Genomic DNA, 15,118 nt, shown 5'->3' with positions numbered 1-15,118 from the left:
GGTCTCTCACAGCCATCCTATTCAGAGACAGACAGGTGATCATCCCTGTCTCCTTAGCACAAACAGTATGAGCCAACAATACAGTATAGATAGTTGTAAGAGTTTAAACATACAGAGAGTTCATTGTCTCAAACATAATTCATAATCTGTATATAGACAGATTCCCCAAATCATGTCACCCCCCACAAGCTAAAATGTATTTGGTGAACAGCTGCCAAGAACTATGGAGCAGATTCTGATACCCCCTACCCATTTTGGGAAGCACCTTGCTCCACGAGTAGCTTCACTGACTTCAGTGACTGATACTGTTCAGAATGACTAAGGTTATTGGACTCCAGAGCAAAGGCCGCTGCAGAAATCAGGGTCAGTTTGTGAACAATTCACAAATATAAAATAGAGCTAAATTCATTGGACAGATTATTCACAATGAATAATTCAACAGCTCTAGCTACAAACTTACTACATGAGAATGGTGCAAGTGGAATTCCCAACAGGGGGATTCTATAAGAACTGAGAGAATTTCCTTTACAAAAGATTGGTTCTTGTAGTTATTTTCAGTTTGGGATCTCACTGATCTCTCAGCAGAATCTCGCAATGAGGAACAAAACCCTTCCCTTTGTAGCAGGCATCAGTATGATTCAAACTGTCTGCCAGAAATTAAATACACTACTTTAGTAACAGGTGGTGAAGCTTTATTTTTTAAGTCAGTTATGTCATGAGTCAGAAGGGCTGTTTGTACAGCACTGTGAAAGTCTCAGATCAGGAGAGATTCAGTTTGATGGCAGTTGGGCCCAGAAGAGAGGCTGTTAGATGTGTGAATCCTGTAATTCTCTTTAGACTAGTTAAGGGAGGACTCGGGGGACAAGGATGTGGGAAGGAATCACTAGGGGATTATGTGGGCGAGGAGAGATAAGAAGATCCTATTGGAGAGTATCAGGGAGGGATGAGTGGCTAATGTGATGCTGTTGAAAGGAAGGATAGTGCAGTGGTTAGGATGCTTGCCTGGGATTGGCATAGGTGCTGGAACTAGAGGTGCTGGGGGTTCTGCCGCATCCCATGGCTCAAAGTTGTAATAACCCAAATAACAGTAAAAGCTGTATTATCCAGCATTTTGGGGAGATGGGGGGTGCCAGTAAATGAAAAATGCCAGTTAACTAAGAGGGAGGGAGTTTGGGTGTGGGAGGGTGCTCAGGGCAGCAGGTTGGGGCATGGGAGAGGGTGTGGGGTACCTGATCTGGGGGATGCTCACCTTGCGTGGCTCCCCACAAGCAGAGGCCTGTCCCAGCTGCTCCTAACCCATACCCAAACTCCCTCCCAGAGCCTGCACGCCACACCCCCTCCCACGCCCCAACTCCCTGCCTGCCCTGCACCAACCAGACTGTAAACCGGAATTTCAATGAAGATCAGAAATGCTGGTTTATAGAGCTTTTCTGTTGGTGAAGTGCCAGATAAAACAGCTTTTACTGTACATGGTTTCTGCATTCAGCACCCCCAGTATAAGAATTGTTCCAGCACCACTGGACTTGGGAGACCTGGGTTCAATTTCCTGCTCTGTCACAGACTGCCTGTGTGACCTTGGGCAAGTGACTTAGTTTCTCTTTGCCTCAGTTGTCTATGTCTAAATAGGGATAACAACACTTACCTACCTCATAGGGGTCTTGTGAGGATAAATGCATTAAAAAGTCTGAGCCCTTGCATACTATGGCAAAGGGGGCCATATAAGTACTGAAGATAGATATTGGAGGGAAGGTTTCCCTTTGTAGCAAAAAGAGCTACAATCCATAAATATTTCACATGGACTGTTCCATGACAGTTTGATACAGACTGTATAGATCCACCCCACTGCAATGGAAAATCTAAAAGGAATTTATGCTGCCTGGACAAGCTATCATCCCTTCCCAACTCCCCCAGGTCCAATCTGGAGTGGGAGGAAAGGACTTCAAAGCTACCATCACTGTACTCAACAGATGAACTCTTCGTGATCACCCACCCCACCCCGACCCTGCATCTCTCATCTTCCATCCAGACCCCACTCCTCACCCATCTCTTAGGAGAAAGCACCTGTCACTTCCTCTCTTCCCAACTACTTTGTCCATAGTTGGATTAAGGAGTGTGAGGTTCTCCACACCCGATTTACTTCATTCTGGTCCTTTCCTGAAGGACCAACCTCTTCTCTTCAAGTAGATCCTTCTGCTATGGCAGGCCCCAACCTCAGGTGATGATGTGAGAACTAGGGCTGGCTAGAGAAAGAAAATTCCATTTCATGAAAAACATCAAGATTTCGCCATTTGGTTCCATTTCACATTGAGATGAAACTGAGACCCTTCCAAAAATTTTGTGAAAAAAAACAGACACCTCAGAATAGCTTAGGTTCATGAAACATCAGTTTTGATGAACTTCTCCCACATCCCAGGGAATGCCCAAACTACCAGGCTATTTGACTACTCTAGGATGCAGCTTTCTCAGAATCTCCTGTGGAGCTGTACCATTTTATATAAATAATTAAATATTCCTTGAGACAGAGAGAGAGAGACAATCAGACAGGCTTTATGAGCACTCACCTGGGATCGGGGAGATGTCGTCAAAACTGATACGTTTCGATAAAAATTTATGGTTTTGATTAAATGTTTTGTCAAAAAAATTCCAAGCCAACTCTAGCAAGAACCTGTGTTAGTTGGGGCTGGGGATTTTACCTACAAAAATAATATGGGGAGTTCAGTCAGAGACCCCCAGAAAGCTAAAAAATAACAACATAAATTATGGGCCTGACTTTGCCCCTTTTACACCAACACAAAGTATGGTTATAGATAACTTCATTGAAGTCAGTGAAAACATGTGTGTATGTCTGTCTGCTGTCACACATGCCAGAAGGTGTTGTTTCCTAGAAGGAGTTAAAATGCTATATGGAAAGCAAAGATACCTGACAGGCTGACTTACTAAGAGCCTGGATAAGTGAGTTCATTTTGTCCCAGCACTGTGGACATCAGCATAATTAGATCAGGCAATAGACAATGTTTACAGAATTGGTGTCACTGATCTTGGCTAAATGAAAAAGCTTTGTGGACCATGGCTACACATTTATCTTTCAGCAACCTCTGGTTAATTATCCTAAAATGTCTCACCTGTGTCAATTCTATGGTTACATAAAGGTAAAGATAATTATCTGTAATTCTTCACATCTTTATTTTTAACAGCCAGTTTCTGTTAATTAGCTCTGAGCATGAGCTAAAATGCATTTAAAAGGGTCTGGAAATGTACACATGAGATATTATTTAAACCTTTGCTACAGCAAAGTTCAGATCTAATTTGAAGCCTTACAAGATCTTAAACATCTCTTAGAAATTTAATAGTGAGCTGGTACAAAGCTTAAAATTCTCCTCAAAAAATTCTACTAGGATAGTCACTCTTTTGTTTATGCTATCACGATTAAATAGACTGTTTCATATACAGTATAGATTATGAGGGCTTTATATTTTCTAAACAATAAAATATCATGTGGAATGAAATGTATAGTCGTATGTGTGACATAGAGTATAAAATTTGACTTTATTAATTTGTCAACTTTGAGAGCTAATTCAAATTTATTCTGTGAGTGAGAAGTAATTTATTGACTATAGGACTGTAACTCATTGCAATAAAAAGGCATGCTCAATATTGCAATATTATGAATGTGTGTAAAGATATGATTACAACAGCATATTTGAAGTAGCAGCTACTGGTTTTGAAGTCATATCTTAAAAATCACTTTAAGCCCAAAAGTACATGATGAGTTATTTCTGAGAGGAAGTTCTTTAATTATCATCTCTTTACATGGCAATAAAGAGAATATCACTGGTAATTCTATTTTAGAGTTCTTTGCCATTTCAAAGGATCTTATTTCGTCAAAATTTGAACTATCAAAATTGTTAATTTTAGTGCTCAAGACTGTCATTTACCTTGAGGCTAACTGCCTGGAATTCTTCCAGTGAAGCACAGGTTCCTCCTCCTTCCCTCACCATTGAGCCAATCTTAGAAGTGCCACACACAGAGTTACCAACATGAGGGCCCTGTACTGCCACCTTGCTACCCATTCCCACCCCAGCTCCACTGGAGGTACACCACCAAGGACTCCCACACTGTGAGCCTCTCTCGCACCCCCTTTCAGGGGACATTCCATAGGGTGAAGGCATTGCCACAGAAAAGCTAATACACCTTGAGCTGTACTAATTTTTCAAAGTATTTTCCATGAGGCTTGGGGTAGAGCTGGTGATGGCTGCGGCTACAATCCACCCAAACCCACTCCCCATTCTTTATTCTCAGCCCCACCCCCCTTCCCACTCAGGGTTCCCTGGGTCTGTGGAGAGTCTGTCTAAGGCCAAGGGTGGTGCTGTGGAGACACAAAACATCCTCCTCCTTCTGAACATGCAGAATGAGTCCCCACTATGTAGGCAACTATTAGGACAATGTTGCCCCATGCCTCAGATGTGGATCAGATCTCAAGCAGTTTATCACATGACCTGACACACAAAGCAAAACAGGGAATGCTGAGCAAATGGATCAGAGCCTCCACCATCTCTTGCCATTATTCCAAGTGGGGAAAAAGGTTACCTGACTCCCTCCTTTTCAGCAGCCAGCAGGGAGGAGATAGTGTCTGATGGAACTGAAAAGACCTACAATATACTTGTCACACAATGTGTTGATGTTTCACTGGAATGTTTGCACCACAGTATTGCCCAAATGCATACTGATCTCATCTTAGGAGAACACAGTGCCATAACTCAGATACCATCATGAACTGTAATTCTGAAACTATAAAGCTTCCTGTGATGTCATCTGTTGATTCAGTTGCTCCTCAGCTCTGCAAGGGCCTGATCCAAAGCCCAACAAAGTCAATGGAAAGACTATCATTGATTTCAATGAGCTTTGGGTAAGGATTGCTAGATTGACTACCGTTAACTGAGTTTCTGAGTGCAAGGGCTGAAAGTAGCAGGAAAGATAACCTCCATGGGCAATGTGTTACGACTTGCCCAGTAATTCAATAGTTGTTACTTTGGATAGACTGTTTATCTGACCATTTTATAAAAGGGGAGGAAACTGAATTATTTGGGGGAAATTCTATGTTCTGTGTTATCCAGGTCAGACTAGATAGGCACAATGGTCCCTTCCGGCCTTAGAATCTATGAATCCATGACATTGGTGTTACAGCTGTTCTCTTCTTTGCCAGTTCATGTTGTTTATGTTCATTCGTGTTCAGGATGTTTCTTTAAGAATGGCTTCAGACAAAATGAATACACTGTGAGCAGATGAGCTGTCTTGGATTTATGTCACAATCCATCTGCCTGTTATAAACAAGCTGCCTGCTTCATGCAGTTTCCTCCTCATTAGGTAGGCAGTAATACTGACTGCATTGCATTTAGCTTCCTCATTGCATTTGACCTTCTATAGTTTTATTCCACACAAAATATTTTGGAACTTATTCCTCCCTCCACCCACTGCAACAACAAACCCTGACACTTTTATGCTCCTTCTGATAGCAGGATCCTGGGCTAGAGTACTGCATGTTTTAGCAGGATCTCTGCTCAAATCTGAAATAGGTTAGACCCACAAACTTCAAAATAGCATTGGCAGTGTGGTTCTGAACTACCTCAAGATTGGAAGGTGTTCAGGTATGACAATTGGACTTAAGCCATTTTTTAAAAAAGGGCCAACCATTACGTTTGGATTTGGATTAGGATCAAATCTTTCATGCAGTTCAGGTACATCGCTGGACTGGCTCTTCAAGCTGCAGATCTAGTTTTCTTTCTAGAGCAGGTACAGAAAATGGAAACATTTCCCCCATAGGCTACAGAGAGTTGTTTCATAGGATAGACTGGATACAGTATTCAGAGTAACAGCCGTGTTAGTCTGTATTCGCAAAAAAAGAAAAGGAGTACTTGTGGCACCTTAGAGACGAACAAATGTATTTGAGCATAAGCTTTCGTGAGCTACAGCTCACTTCATCGGATTTTTCGTGAACTACAGCTCACTTCATCGGAATCCAATGAAGTGAGCTGTAGCTCACGAAAGCTTATGCTCAAATAAATTGGTTAGTCTCTAAGGTGCCACAAGTACTCCGTTTCTTTTTACTGGATACAGTAGTTTCTTTCCTTTAAAAATATGCATTATGATGAACCTGCCACTAGATGCCAGTGTAGTATAGAAGATAATCACTAGTAAAGTAGAGGCTTGCGGCTGTAGAATTCTCATTACTGCAGTGATATAATTAAAAGCTCCCTTCTGGTGAGTCATAGGAATTGCTAATTGCCTGAAAAAATTCAGGTCAGGTCACCTGAATTATTTAATCAATGAAAGCTTCTCATGCCATGGAAAGGGGAAGCAGTAAATTGATATAAATGACTAAAAGAAAATTTTTGTTTGTAATAAGAAAAGGAGTACTGCTGTAGGAGGGAGTAGTTGGATAATAGGGAGAGGACATGGGAAAACCAGCAAAAAAGAAAAAGTTTTCTTCTTCTGAAATTATTGTACTTCTCCTAACCTGCTCAGTTGAGTGCAACAGTATGTATGGTAGCTGCATGAGCAGAATATATTCCAGTGCATTGAATGCTTATGTACGTGTTAAGGCCATATTGCATTTTGCACTAAATATAAGTCTTTGAGTACACTGGCTAGTGGACAATAGAGTAGAAAAGCTATTGGATTTATTTCTATAAAGGACAAGGGAAAGATGGAACCTATTTATTCAAAGAACTGGCTTGTTTAGATTCTAAACCAGCTGTGACACCATGCTGTTCTTTAGGAGAACGTTTACTGGGCGGCAGCTCAGTGTCAGAGGTCAACAGAGCAACAGCAAAAGATGCATCATGTTCCTGGGAGCTCAGTGGAGGCGGTTTGGGACAATAGTTAAAACTGTGGGAATAGGACTCATGTTGCTGCTATTCTTTGCTCTTTTGAGAGTTTTTTAGTATCACATTTTAATGAGCAGAGAGAAGGTACAGAGATATACAGACTGTAACAGCGGCATGAGAAGAAACTAGATGGTGGGTTTTAAGCTTGTCTGAATGTGAACGGGGTTGAGAAGGGAGGGGCAGACTGATAGTAGCTCCCAGAAGCAATAGGAGAGCAAACTCAGGACTGGTCTGCACTACAAAGTTAGGTCGATGTAAGCCGCCTTGCTCCGGCCGATTTATGAATGTATCTACACTCAAAATTTGTCTCCCACGAATATAAGTGCCCAGATACAGCAATGAAATAACACCACCTCCCTGAATGGCATTGAGTCAGGGTGGATGTACTGGTCAATGCAGAGTGAGTGTAGGCAGAAGGGGTTTTTCCATCTCTGTTGTAAATCCACCCCTTCAAGGGGCAGTAGCTAGCTCAGTGGAAGAATTCTTTCATCGCCCTAGAAGTGTCTACAATAGGGTTTAAGTCAGCTTAATTATGTCACATGGGGTGTGAAAATTTTCACAGCTCTGAGTGATGTGGCTAGGTCCACCTAAGTTTTAGGTGTAGACCAGGTCTTGGTCTCCACTGCCTTCCTCTTTCTGTAGCCATTGTCACTCATGCAAAGTGGATATGAAACACTACCATTTGGCAGCCCTCCTCAGCCATAGCAGCATGGGCGAAGAAGAGAAGATGGTCCAAGATGCTGCTGTATTGTGTCGTGGGGACCTGTAACCAATGCAGCCACCTTTCTCCCAGCTGGTCCCTGCCTGCTCCCAAGTGGAGTGGGGAGAAGGGTAGGAATGGGGAGTAGGAAGGAAGTGGAATGAAGAGTATTTCACTCACTAAATGTTGTGTTGATCCCTGTCTGAGGTATCTTTATGTTGATATTTTGGCAGCACATCACTGGCATTAATGTCTGGATTGGTGGGGAGGTCAGAGGGAACCATTTCTGCAAACTGTTTTGAAAACATGACTTTTTTCTTCATGAAGACAGAGGTTTATTGCAAGAATACATCACTCTTAGCCAAGTCTATTTCACCCCTGACCTTATGACTGCAGCTAAACTTGCTATTCCTGGAGGCATCATTCAGAATTAAGTGCCATACTCATCATTGGCCATGAGTCACAAATTTAATGCTAATGCAATTTTAAGATAACAATGAATATTCTCACATCCTGGTAAAGTCATTAATTTGCCACAATGTCCAGTATTGCATCCCAAACAAATATGAAATGAGAGACCTTTCCAAATTAGGCAAGTGACTAAGAACCCAAGATTCAGTTCAGTTTACCTACTAACCGTACACTGAAAGATTTTTTCATTAGCTCTTTTTGTAAGGAATGAAGTCATCAGCATTCTAGAATTTACAACTCCCCTTGGATCTCACCATGATTTCACTCAGAATCTGCCATATCTTTGTTTTAGAGGCACTTTTGAGCGGGTTAACTCAGTCTCAGACAGAAGGAGGAGAGGTGACCTTAGAGCTTTAACTTGACTGGCAAGGTGACTGCCATTGCTTGAGGCAAATTTCAGGAATAATTGTGTTTGTAGCTAAATGTTCTGAATAATGCAAATTACCTACCTCATCTGCTCTAAAAGGAATATTCAAAACTTGAAGAAAAGATGCATTGTACAGAGCAGATCCGTTACAGTATATTTTGTACTCAACTACTCTGAGTAGTAACTTACTCCTCAAGCAGTCCCACTGATTTCAATGGGAGTAATGTACAATACAGTGGGCAGAAGGGAAGCAGAATCTGGCTTCATATTCCTGAATGCTAGGGGGTTGAGAAGGGTATGGCACCCTGACAGTAGCTCCCAAAAACAACAGGAGAGCAGACTCAGGTCTGGTGTACAAAGTTAGGTTGATGTAAGCCGCCTTGCACCGACCTATGTATGCATGTGTCTCTCATTAATGTAAGTTATGGCAATGCAGTAGCACCACCTCCCTGAACGGCATTGAAATAGAACCAAAGTTTTCATTTCATTCCAGCTGGTACACTCCATGTTTTCTAACTACATTCAGTGTCTAATTATTTCAAAACAGAAAGTGTGGTCATAGCAAAATATTATAATAAGCATTAACAAGGAGAAAATAAAACTGATCGGCCACAGCAAATGGTCAACTCAGAAAGAGAGAATCAGGCAGAATTCAATTGAACTCTTACAGAAAAATCCCCCACCGGACTTGTCAAGGTTCCTTCCCCACTCTGAATGCTAGGGTATAGATGTGGGGACCTGCATGAAAAACCTCCTAAGCTTATCTTTACCAGCTTAGGTCAAAACTTCCCCAAGGTACAAAATATTCCACCTGTTGTCCTTGGATTGGCCGCTACCACCACCAAACAAATACTGGTTACTGGGGAAGAGCTGTTTGGAAATGTCTTTCCCCCCAAAATACTTCCCAAAACCTTGCACCCCACTTCCTGGACAAGGTTTGGTAAAAAGCCTCACCAATTTGCATAGGTGACCACAAACCCAAACCCTTGGATCTGAGAACAATGAAAAAGCATTCAATTTTCTTACAAGAAGACTTTTAATAGAAATAGAAGTAAATAGAAGTAAAGAAATCACCTCTGTAAAATCAGGATGGTAGATACCTTACAGGGTAATTAGATTCAAAACATAGAGAACCCCTCTAGGCAAAACCTTAAGTTACAAAAAAGATACACAGACAGAAATAGTTATTCTATTCAGCACAATTCTTTTCTCAGCCATTTAAAGAAATCATAATCTAACGCATACCTAGCTAGATTACTTACTAAAAGTTCTAAGACTCCATTCCTGGTCTATCCCCGGCAGAAACAGCATATAGACAGACGGAGACCCTTTGTTTCTCTCCCTCCTCCTAGCTTTTGAAAGTATCTTGTCTCCTCATTGGTCATTTTGGTCAGGTGCCAGCGAGGTTACCTTTAGCTTCTTAACCCTTTACAGGTGAGAGGAGTTTTTCCTCTGGCCAGGAGGGATTTCAAAGGGGTTTACCCTTCCCTTTATATTTATGACAGGACTATAAATGAAATAACAGGTACATAGCTGATATGTATATAATGTTGGCAGCTGCAAGCCTGTTAGCAGGTAAGTTATTTAGAAAGTGAATAAATTAAAAGAGATGATGGAACTGTTAGAAGAACTGGAGAAAGAGAGATTTCAGTGCAAGAGAGATGATTAACCACAAAGGGATGTGTAAGACCCTAAAGGAAAGGGGACCTCAGCAGATCTCAGAAAAGTTAATGTCAGTATTGAAAAGAACCTGAGGAAGAAGAAGAGAAACCCACTGATAATGAGCTCACATCAACTAAGGATTGCTCCAAGGAGCATACTGATATCAATATGTAATTACAGACAAAAATTTCATTCGAGAGACCAGAGTTTGTCTGGTATAGAGTAGATACACATGAGTAGGATACAGAATATTTTAGGAAGAATCAGTTAAAAAAGGGAGGTGAAGTTATCCCTTGTCCTGAATCAGATAACATCATTAACAAACAATGAAAGAAATCCTCTAAGGGTTCTATCCTAGTATTCCTGATAAAGGCAGTGTTTTCACTGAAGCCAATGGGAGTTTTGCCTACTTAAGAAGATGGGTTTGAAACTGTCCACATGTCATAGAGTAGAGGATCTAAGAGAAATAGATAATTGAAGCAATCATTTCCCTTCAGAGCAAAGAGAGCAAAAGCTGTATGTGGCTTACATTTTTTTGGCATTTAACCCTCAATTAATTCATTGAAATGTTGAATTATATACAACCAACAGAAAAAGAATCCTACCTAACAGACTTCAAATGAATGACTGGTGAAACCCAAGCATATTTAAACTACTTTCATGCAGTGCCAACAACTGATTTTTTCAGTTTTTTAACCCTGTGAAATATGAGGAACTCCACGGGGACTGGAGCTAGTTTCAAGTTCCAGTCATCTCAAGTTTTGTGGGCAATATACATGTATACAGTGCAAAGCGTTTTTCAACATACAGTACAAAAAGAAGGTCAAAAAAACAGAGAAAGCAGGGTGGGAGTACAACACGTTTGCATCTGATCTTGTAAATCTTATTGTTGCAAAAAATACATGTTGCAGGTTCAATCGAATGCTCAGTGACGTCAACAGCAGTCTCTTCATCGGTTTCAGAAGGTGTCAGATAACATCTACATATACTGGAAAATTTCTCCTAGATTTGTTTGTTTTTCCTTAGGAGTTTGTAACATTCCCATTTTTGGAGGATGGACCGATCCCTAACCCCGCTGAGTAGTGTGACAGACTACCCTGTCACAGTAATCAACAAGAAAAGAAAGCCGGGGAAATGGATATGACTGGATTTCAATGTTTCATACACTGTTTTTAGAGCCATCTGGCTGTCTTTTCAGGTTAGTAGCTAAATTTCACAATAGTCCAGGTATCCTGGTAGCTTACGTTAGTAAAGTATTTGGTTTTGTGTCTTCTTTGGTCATATATTTTATTCCAAAGAACCTATGGATACCAATTATAGCCCAGATTTTTTTTTGTATATGTAACTTGAAGTAGAAAAAACCCAGATTCACAATCAGCTAGTTCATCTGTTACACAAAACAAATAAACCAATTGTAGTAAGTAGAAATGTCTTTTAAGATACAGTATGACACTCCATTTCTCAATAGATTATAATAGGATGTGCTTGATGGCATAGGTGAATGAAACCACTCTGCTATGATTTATATGCACCAGGATTGTCAAACTTAATATTACCAGTGGTCAACTTTCACTTTCTCATTTAATTCAAGTGTAAAATATCAGTGTTGGAATTCACTGTAACCTGACAGTTTTAGATGTGTAGTAGATATAGTATCAAGAATATGTCTTAAGCATAGACATTTTTAACATTTTTCAGCTGGCTCACATCTCTAACAGTGTTTTGATCATATTATACCAGGACATAAAAAATGTACTCCCAAAAGATGCTTCATGTTCTAACGAGAGGTTTGCCTACTAGCAAAACATCTTAAATGCTTCACTCATTATCAGTCTGAATCAGTATAATAATGTGAATAATACTGTAAAGTTCCTCCAAAGCTGAGGAGTCTGAAAAATCCCTGGGACAAAAGTTTCAAGAGTCCATCAAACCTGATAGTTGCCTTAGTAGTAGTTACAGTCCTTCCCCTGTTCCCTTCTCCCATAATATTGTTTTCTGTTAAACACCTGGCTAGTTCTGATTTCTGGTTCATACTCTACTAGTTGTTTAGGATGGACTCAACTCAGTCCGGAGTTGTTTTATATCTCATATTGCTGCTCCTGTCGCCATACAGAATCATGTGACCATTTTGGGTCTCAAAGAACAAAGTGTTGAGTTCATTTAGTGCTTGGATGGGTTCATTTAGTGCTTTAAGGAGTATCCTGGCAGCTACAGGAATTGTTGTTGTTGAACCATTAGTAGGGCCCTACCAAATTCACGGTCCATTTTGGTCAAATTTCACCGTCATAGGATTTTAAAAATAGTAAATTTCATGATTTCAGCTATTTAAATCTGAAATTTCAGGGCATTATAATTGTAGGGGTCCTGACCCAAAAAGGAGTTGTGGGGGGGGTCACAAGGTTATTGTAGGGGGGTTTGCAGTATTGCTACCCTTACTTCCGCGTTGCTGTTGACGGCGGCACTGGCTTCAGAGCTGGGCAACTGGAGAGCGGTGGCTGGTGGCCAGGAGCCCAGCTCGGAAGGCAGAACCACTGCCAGTAGCAGCACAGAAGTAAGGATGGCATGGTATGGTATTGTCACCCTTGCTTCTGAGGTGCTGCCTTCAGAACTGGGCCCTCAGGCAGCAGCCGCCACTCTCTGGACGCCCAGCTCTAACGACAGCAGAGCAGAAGTAAGGCTGGCATGGCATGGTATGGTATTGCCATCCTTACTTCTGCGCTGCTGCTGGCGGGGCGCTGCCTTCAGAGCTGGGTGCCCAGCCAACAGCTGCCGCTCTCTGGCCAGCCAGCTTGAAGGCAGTGTAGGAGTAAGGGTGGCAATACCACAATCCCCCTAAAATAACCTTGCGACCACCCTGCACTCCCTTTTGGGTCAGGACCCCAAATTTGAGAAACACTGGTCTCTCCTGTGAAATCTGTATAGTATAGGGTAAAAGCACACAGAAGACCAGATCTCACGAGAGGAGACCAGATTTCATGGTCGTGATGTGTTTTTCATGGCCATTAATTTGGTAGGGCCCTAGTCATTAGGTAGCACTCTTCCCTTTGTGCCTCTTCAGAGAATGCAATGACATTGTCCAGACTTAGTGTAACTGGTGGTGATTAAAAGTTTAGTCCTTGCCCACATGATCATTAAAATCTCATGGTACTGTTATTTTCTGGATACTTACAATCTGGATCATAATGTCTTATCCATGATTTCCCACATAATTTAATGTAGTATGATATTCCTCTCTTCCTATTTTCGAGTGCTGTGGATGCTGTGCACTGTTAAAGAGTTGTTGCATTTCATTTCAGGGCCGGATGGCATGATCCTGGTGTCTAGTTTGTGTATCAATTTGTCAAGGGTTTTGGATCCTTCAGTATGCAAGCTGGAACAGAAATGTAAGATCTTTAATGATTAATATTATACTTTATTGTACAGCATGCAAGAAATATTCCATACTATACAGTGTTAGTAAAATGCAAAGAATCAGGGTTTTATTTTTTCGTTTGGTGCCTTTGTGCTCACTTCAATTTGGCCTATGAATATATTTATCTGTCACAACAAAGTCAATGTATTGGTCAGTCCATGTGGTTTAATATTTAGTATGAGCCAGTAAGTTATAAGGGAAGGTTTAGATCACATTAAAAGAAAACCAGGTACACTAGTTTGTAAGGACAAAATGAGGGGAAATTTCAAAATGGATAAATGATTTTGGTTGTAGGTACAGTCAAGTCTTTGTGGTTTATGAATGAGTGCCTGTGACAGCTACAGGGAGGAGCTCTCTACTGCCATGAACTGGTGAACCAGAGGAAAAGATTGAATGAGCAGACCTTATTTGCATGTTTACCTGCCTTCCCAATGTTTTGATTAAAACTCAATTAAATTTTAGGTGGAGGGGTAATGAAATGTTAGTAATCTTATAGTGTGAAAAAAAGGCAGAAGAACTGTACTTAATATGCTCTGAGTGAGGAGTTCCCCTCACCACAACACCTCTGTGTGACACCACAGGGAAATAAACCAGTCACAGAAGGGAAAGGACCCCCAGCTGAAAGGGGAGGGTGAATCCCTGGTACCAAGGACTTTGTTTGACGGTTTTCATATGCCATTGAACCTACGCTACAATATAACGATAGAGTTGAGTGCACTCTGGGTTTGGCACCTAGCCAGAGCTACTAGAGCTATGATCATGAGAGCTGGGTAGGAGCCTGAGGACCTAGATCTGGTATCTCGGGGAGGGGCAACATAGAGGCCACAGCAAGGCACCCTTACCCTACACCAACGGAGCTGTAATCTCTATAGCTGGGCTGGGTGGTGGAGTCTGAGGACCTGGGCTCAGCATTGCAGCTAAGGCAACAGCATGTGTGAAACAGTGAAAGATGGCACAGAGCCAGCAGCACCGCCTCACTTCATAGGAGCCAGGCAGCCCTTCTCCCTGGTGGTTTCATACGGGCCCTGCCTGAGTGCACGCTTGGGTCTGGGACATGACTACCCAGCCAGAGCGGGGAAAAGCGGGGAAGTGGGGTGTCAAGGGGACAGTTTTCCATCAGATGCTCATTCTGGTAGGTGGGGAAACTGAGGCAAAGGACTACTGCCAAAGATGTCATGGGTGGTCATTTTACTTACTATTCATATAAGCATACTGTTGATTTATTGGTGTGTTTTTCCAAATTAATGTTCTGTTCCTCTGCCCCATAATAAAGTTGTCTTTGTTTTAAACACAGACTGAGTGCTTGTGAGAAGGGACGTATTGCCTGTTCAAGGCACTTAGGACAGGTATTTTGTTTTTTCCAAGGTATTGGCGTGGGAGTTTGAGCCAGGGGTATTTGTTAATTTTAAGAGGAACCCCTAGATATTTGAACTCATCCCTTTTTACTGCTGACAACACCTAGCAGAAAGGTTACATTTGGCGGGTGGGAAGGCTTGTTCTGGGATTGTTCCTGGGTTAGTAGCCCTTGCAAGCACATCTTGAAAAAAAAAATTAATTTGGGAAAGCACGTTATTTTGGGGAAATATACTTTGCATCATGGCTGCATACATGTTGGAAGATCA

General features: G+C 41.6%; 1 long non-coding RNA gene across 1 annotated transcript in view; it reads right to left on the bottom strand.

Annotated features, from left to right (window-relative positions):
* The window catches only part of LOC142073180 (uncharacterized), a 208,404-nt gene extending 194,962 nt beyond the window's left edge, over window positions 1-13,442 (bottom strand). The window contains exon 1 of the long non-coding RNA XR_012669891.1: window positions 13,254-13,442. This is a non-coding gene — a long non-coding RNA (uncharacterized LOC142073180). The remainder of the gene's footprint in view (window positions 1-13,253) is intronic.
* Window positions 13,443-15,118: the final 1,676 nt, after the last annotated feature.

Source organism: Caretta caretta, chromosome 9 (assembly GCF_965140235.1).
Source record: "Caretta caretta isolate rCarCar2 chromosome 9, rCarCar1.hap1, whole genome shotgun sequence".
Classification (NCBI taxonomy): Eukaryota; Metazoa; Chordata; order Testudines; family Cheloniidae; genus Caretta; species Caretta caretta.
Note: the sequence above shows the minus strand (reverse complement) of the source record. Positions and strands in the feature narration are given on the sequence as shown.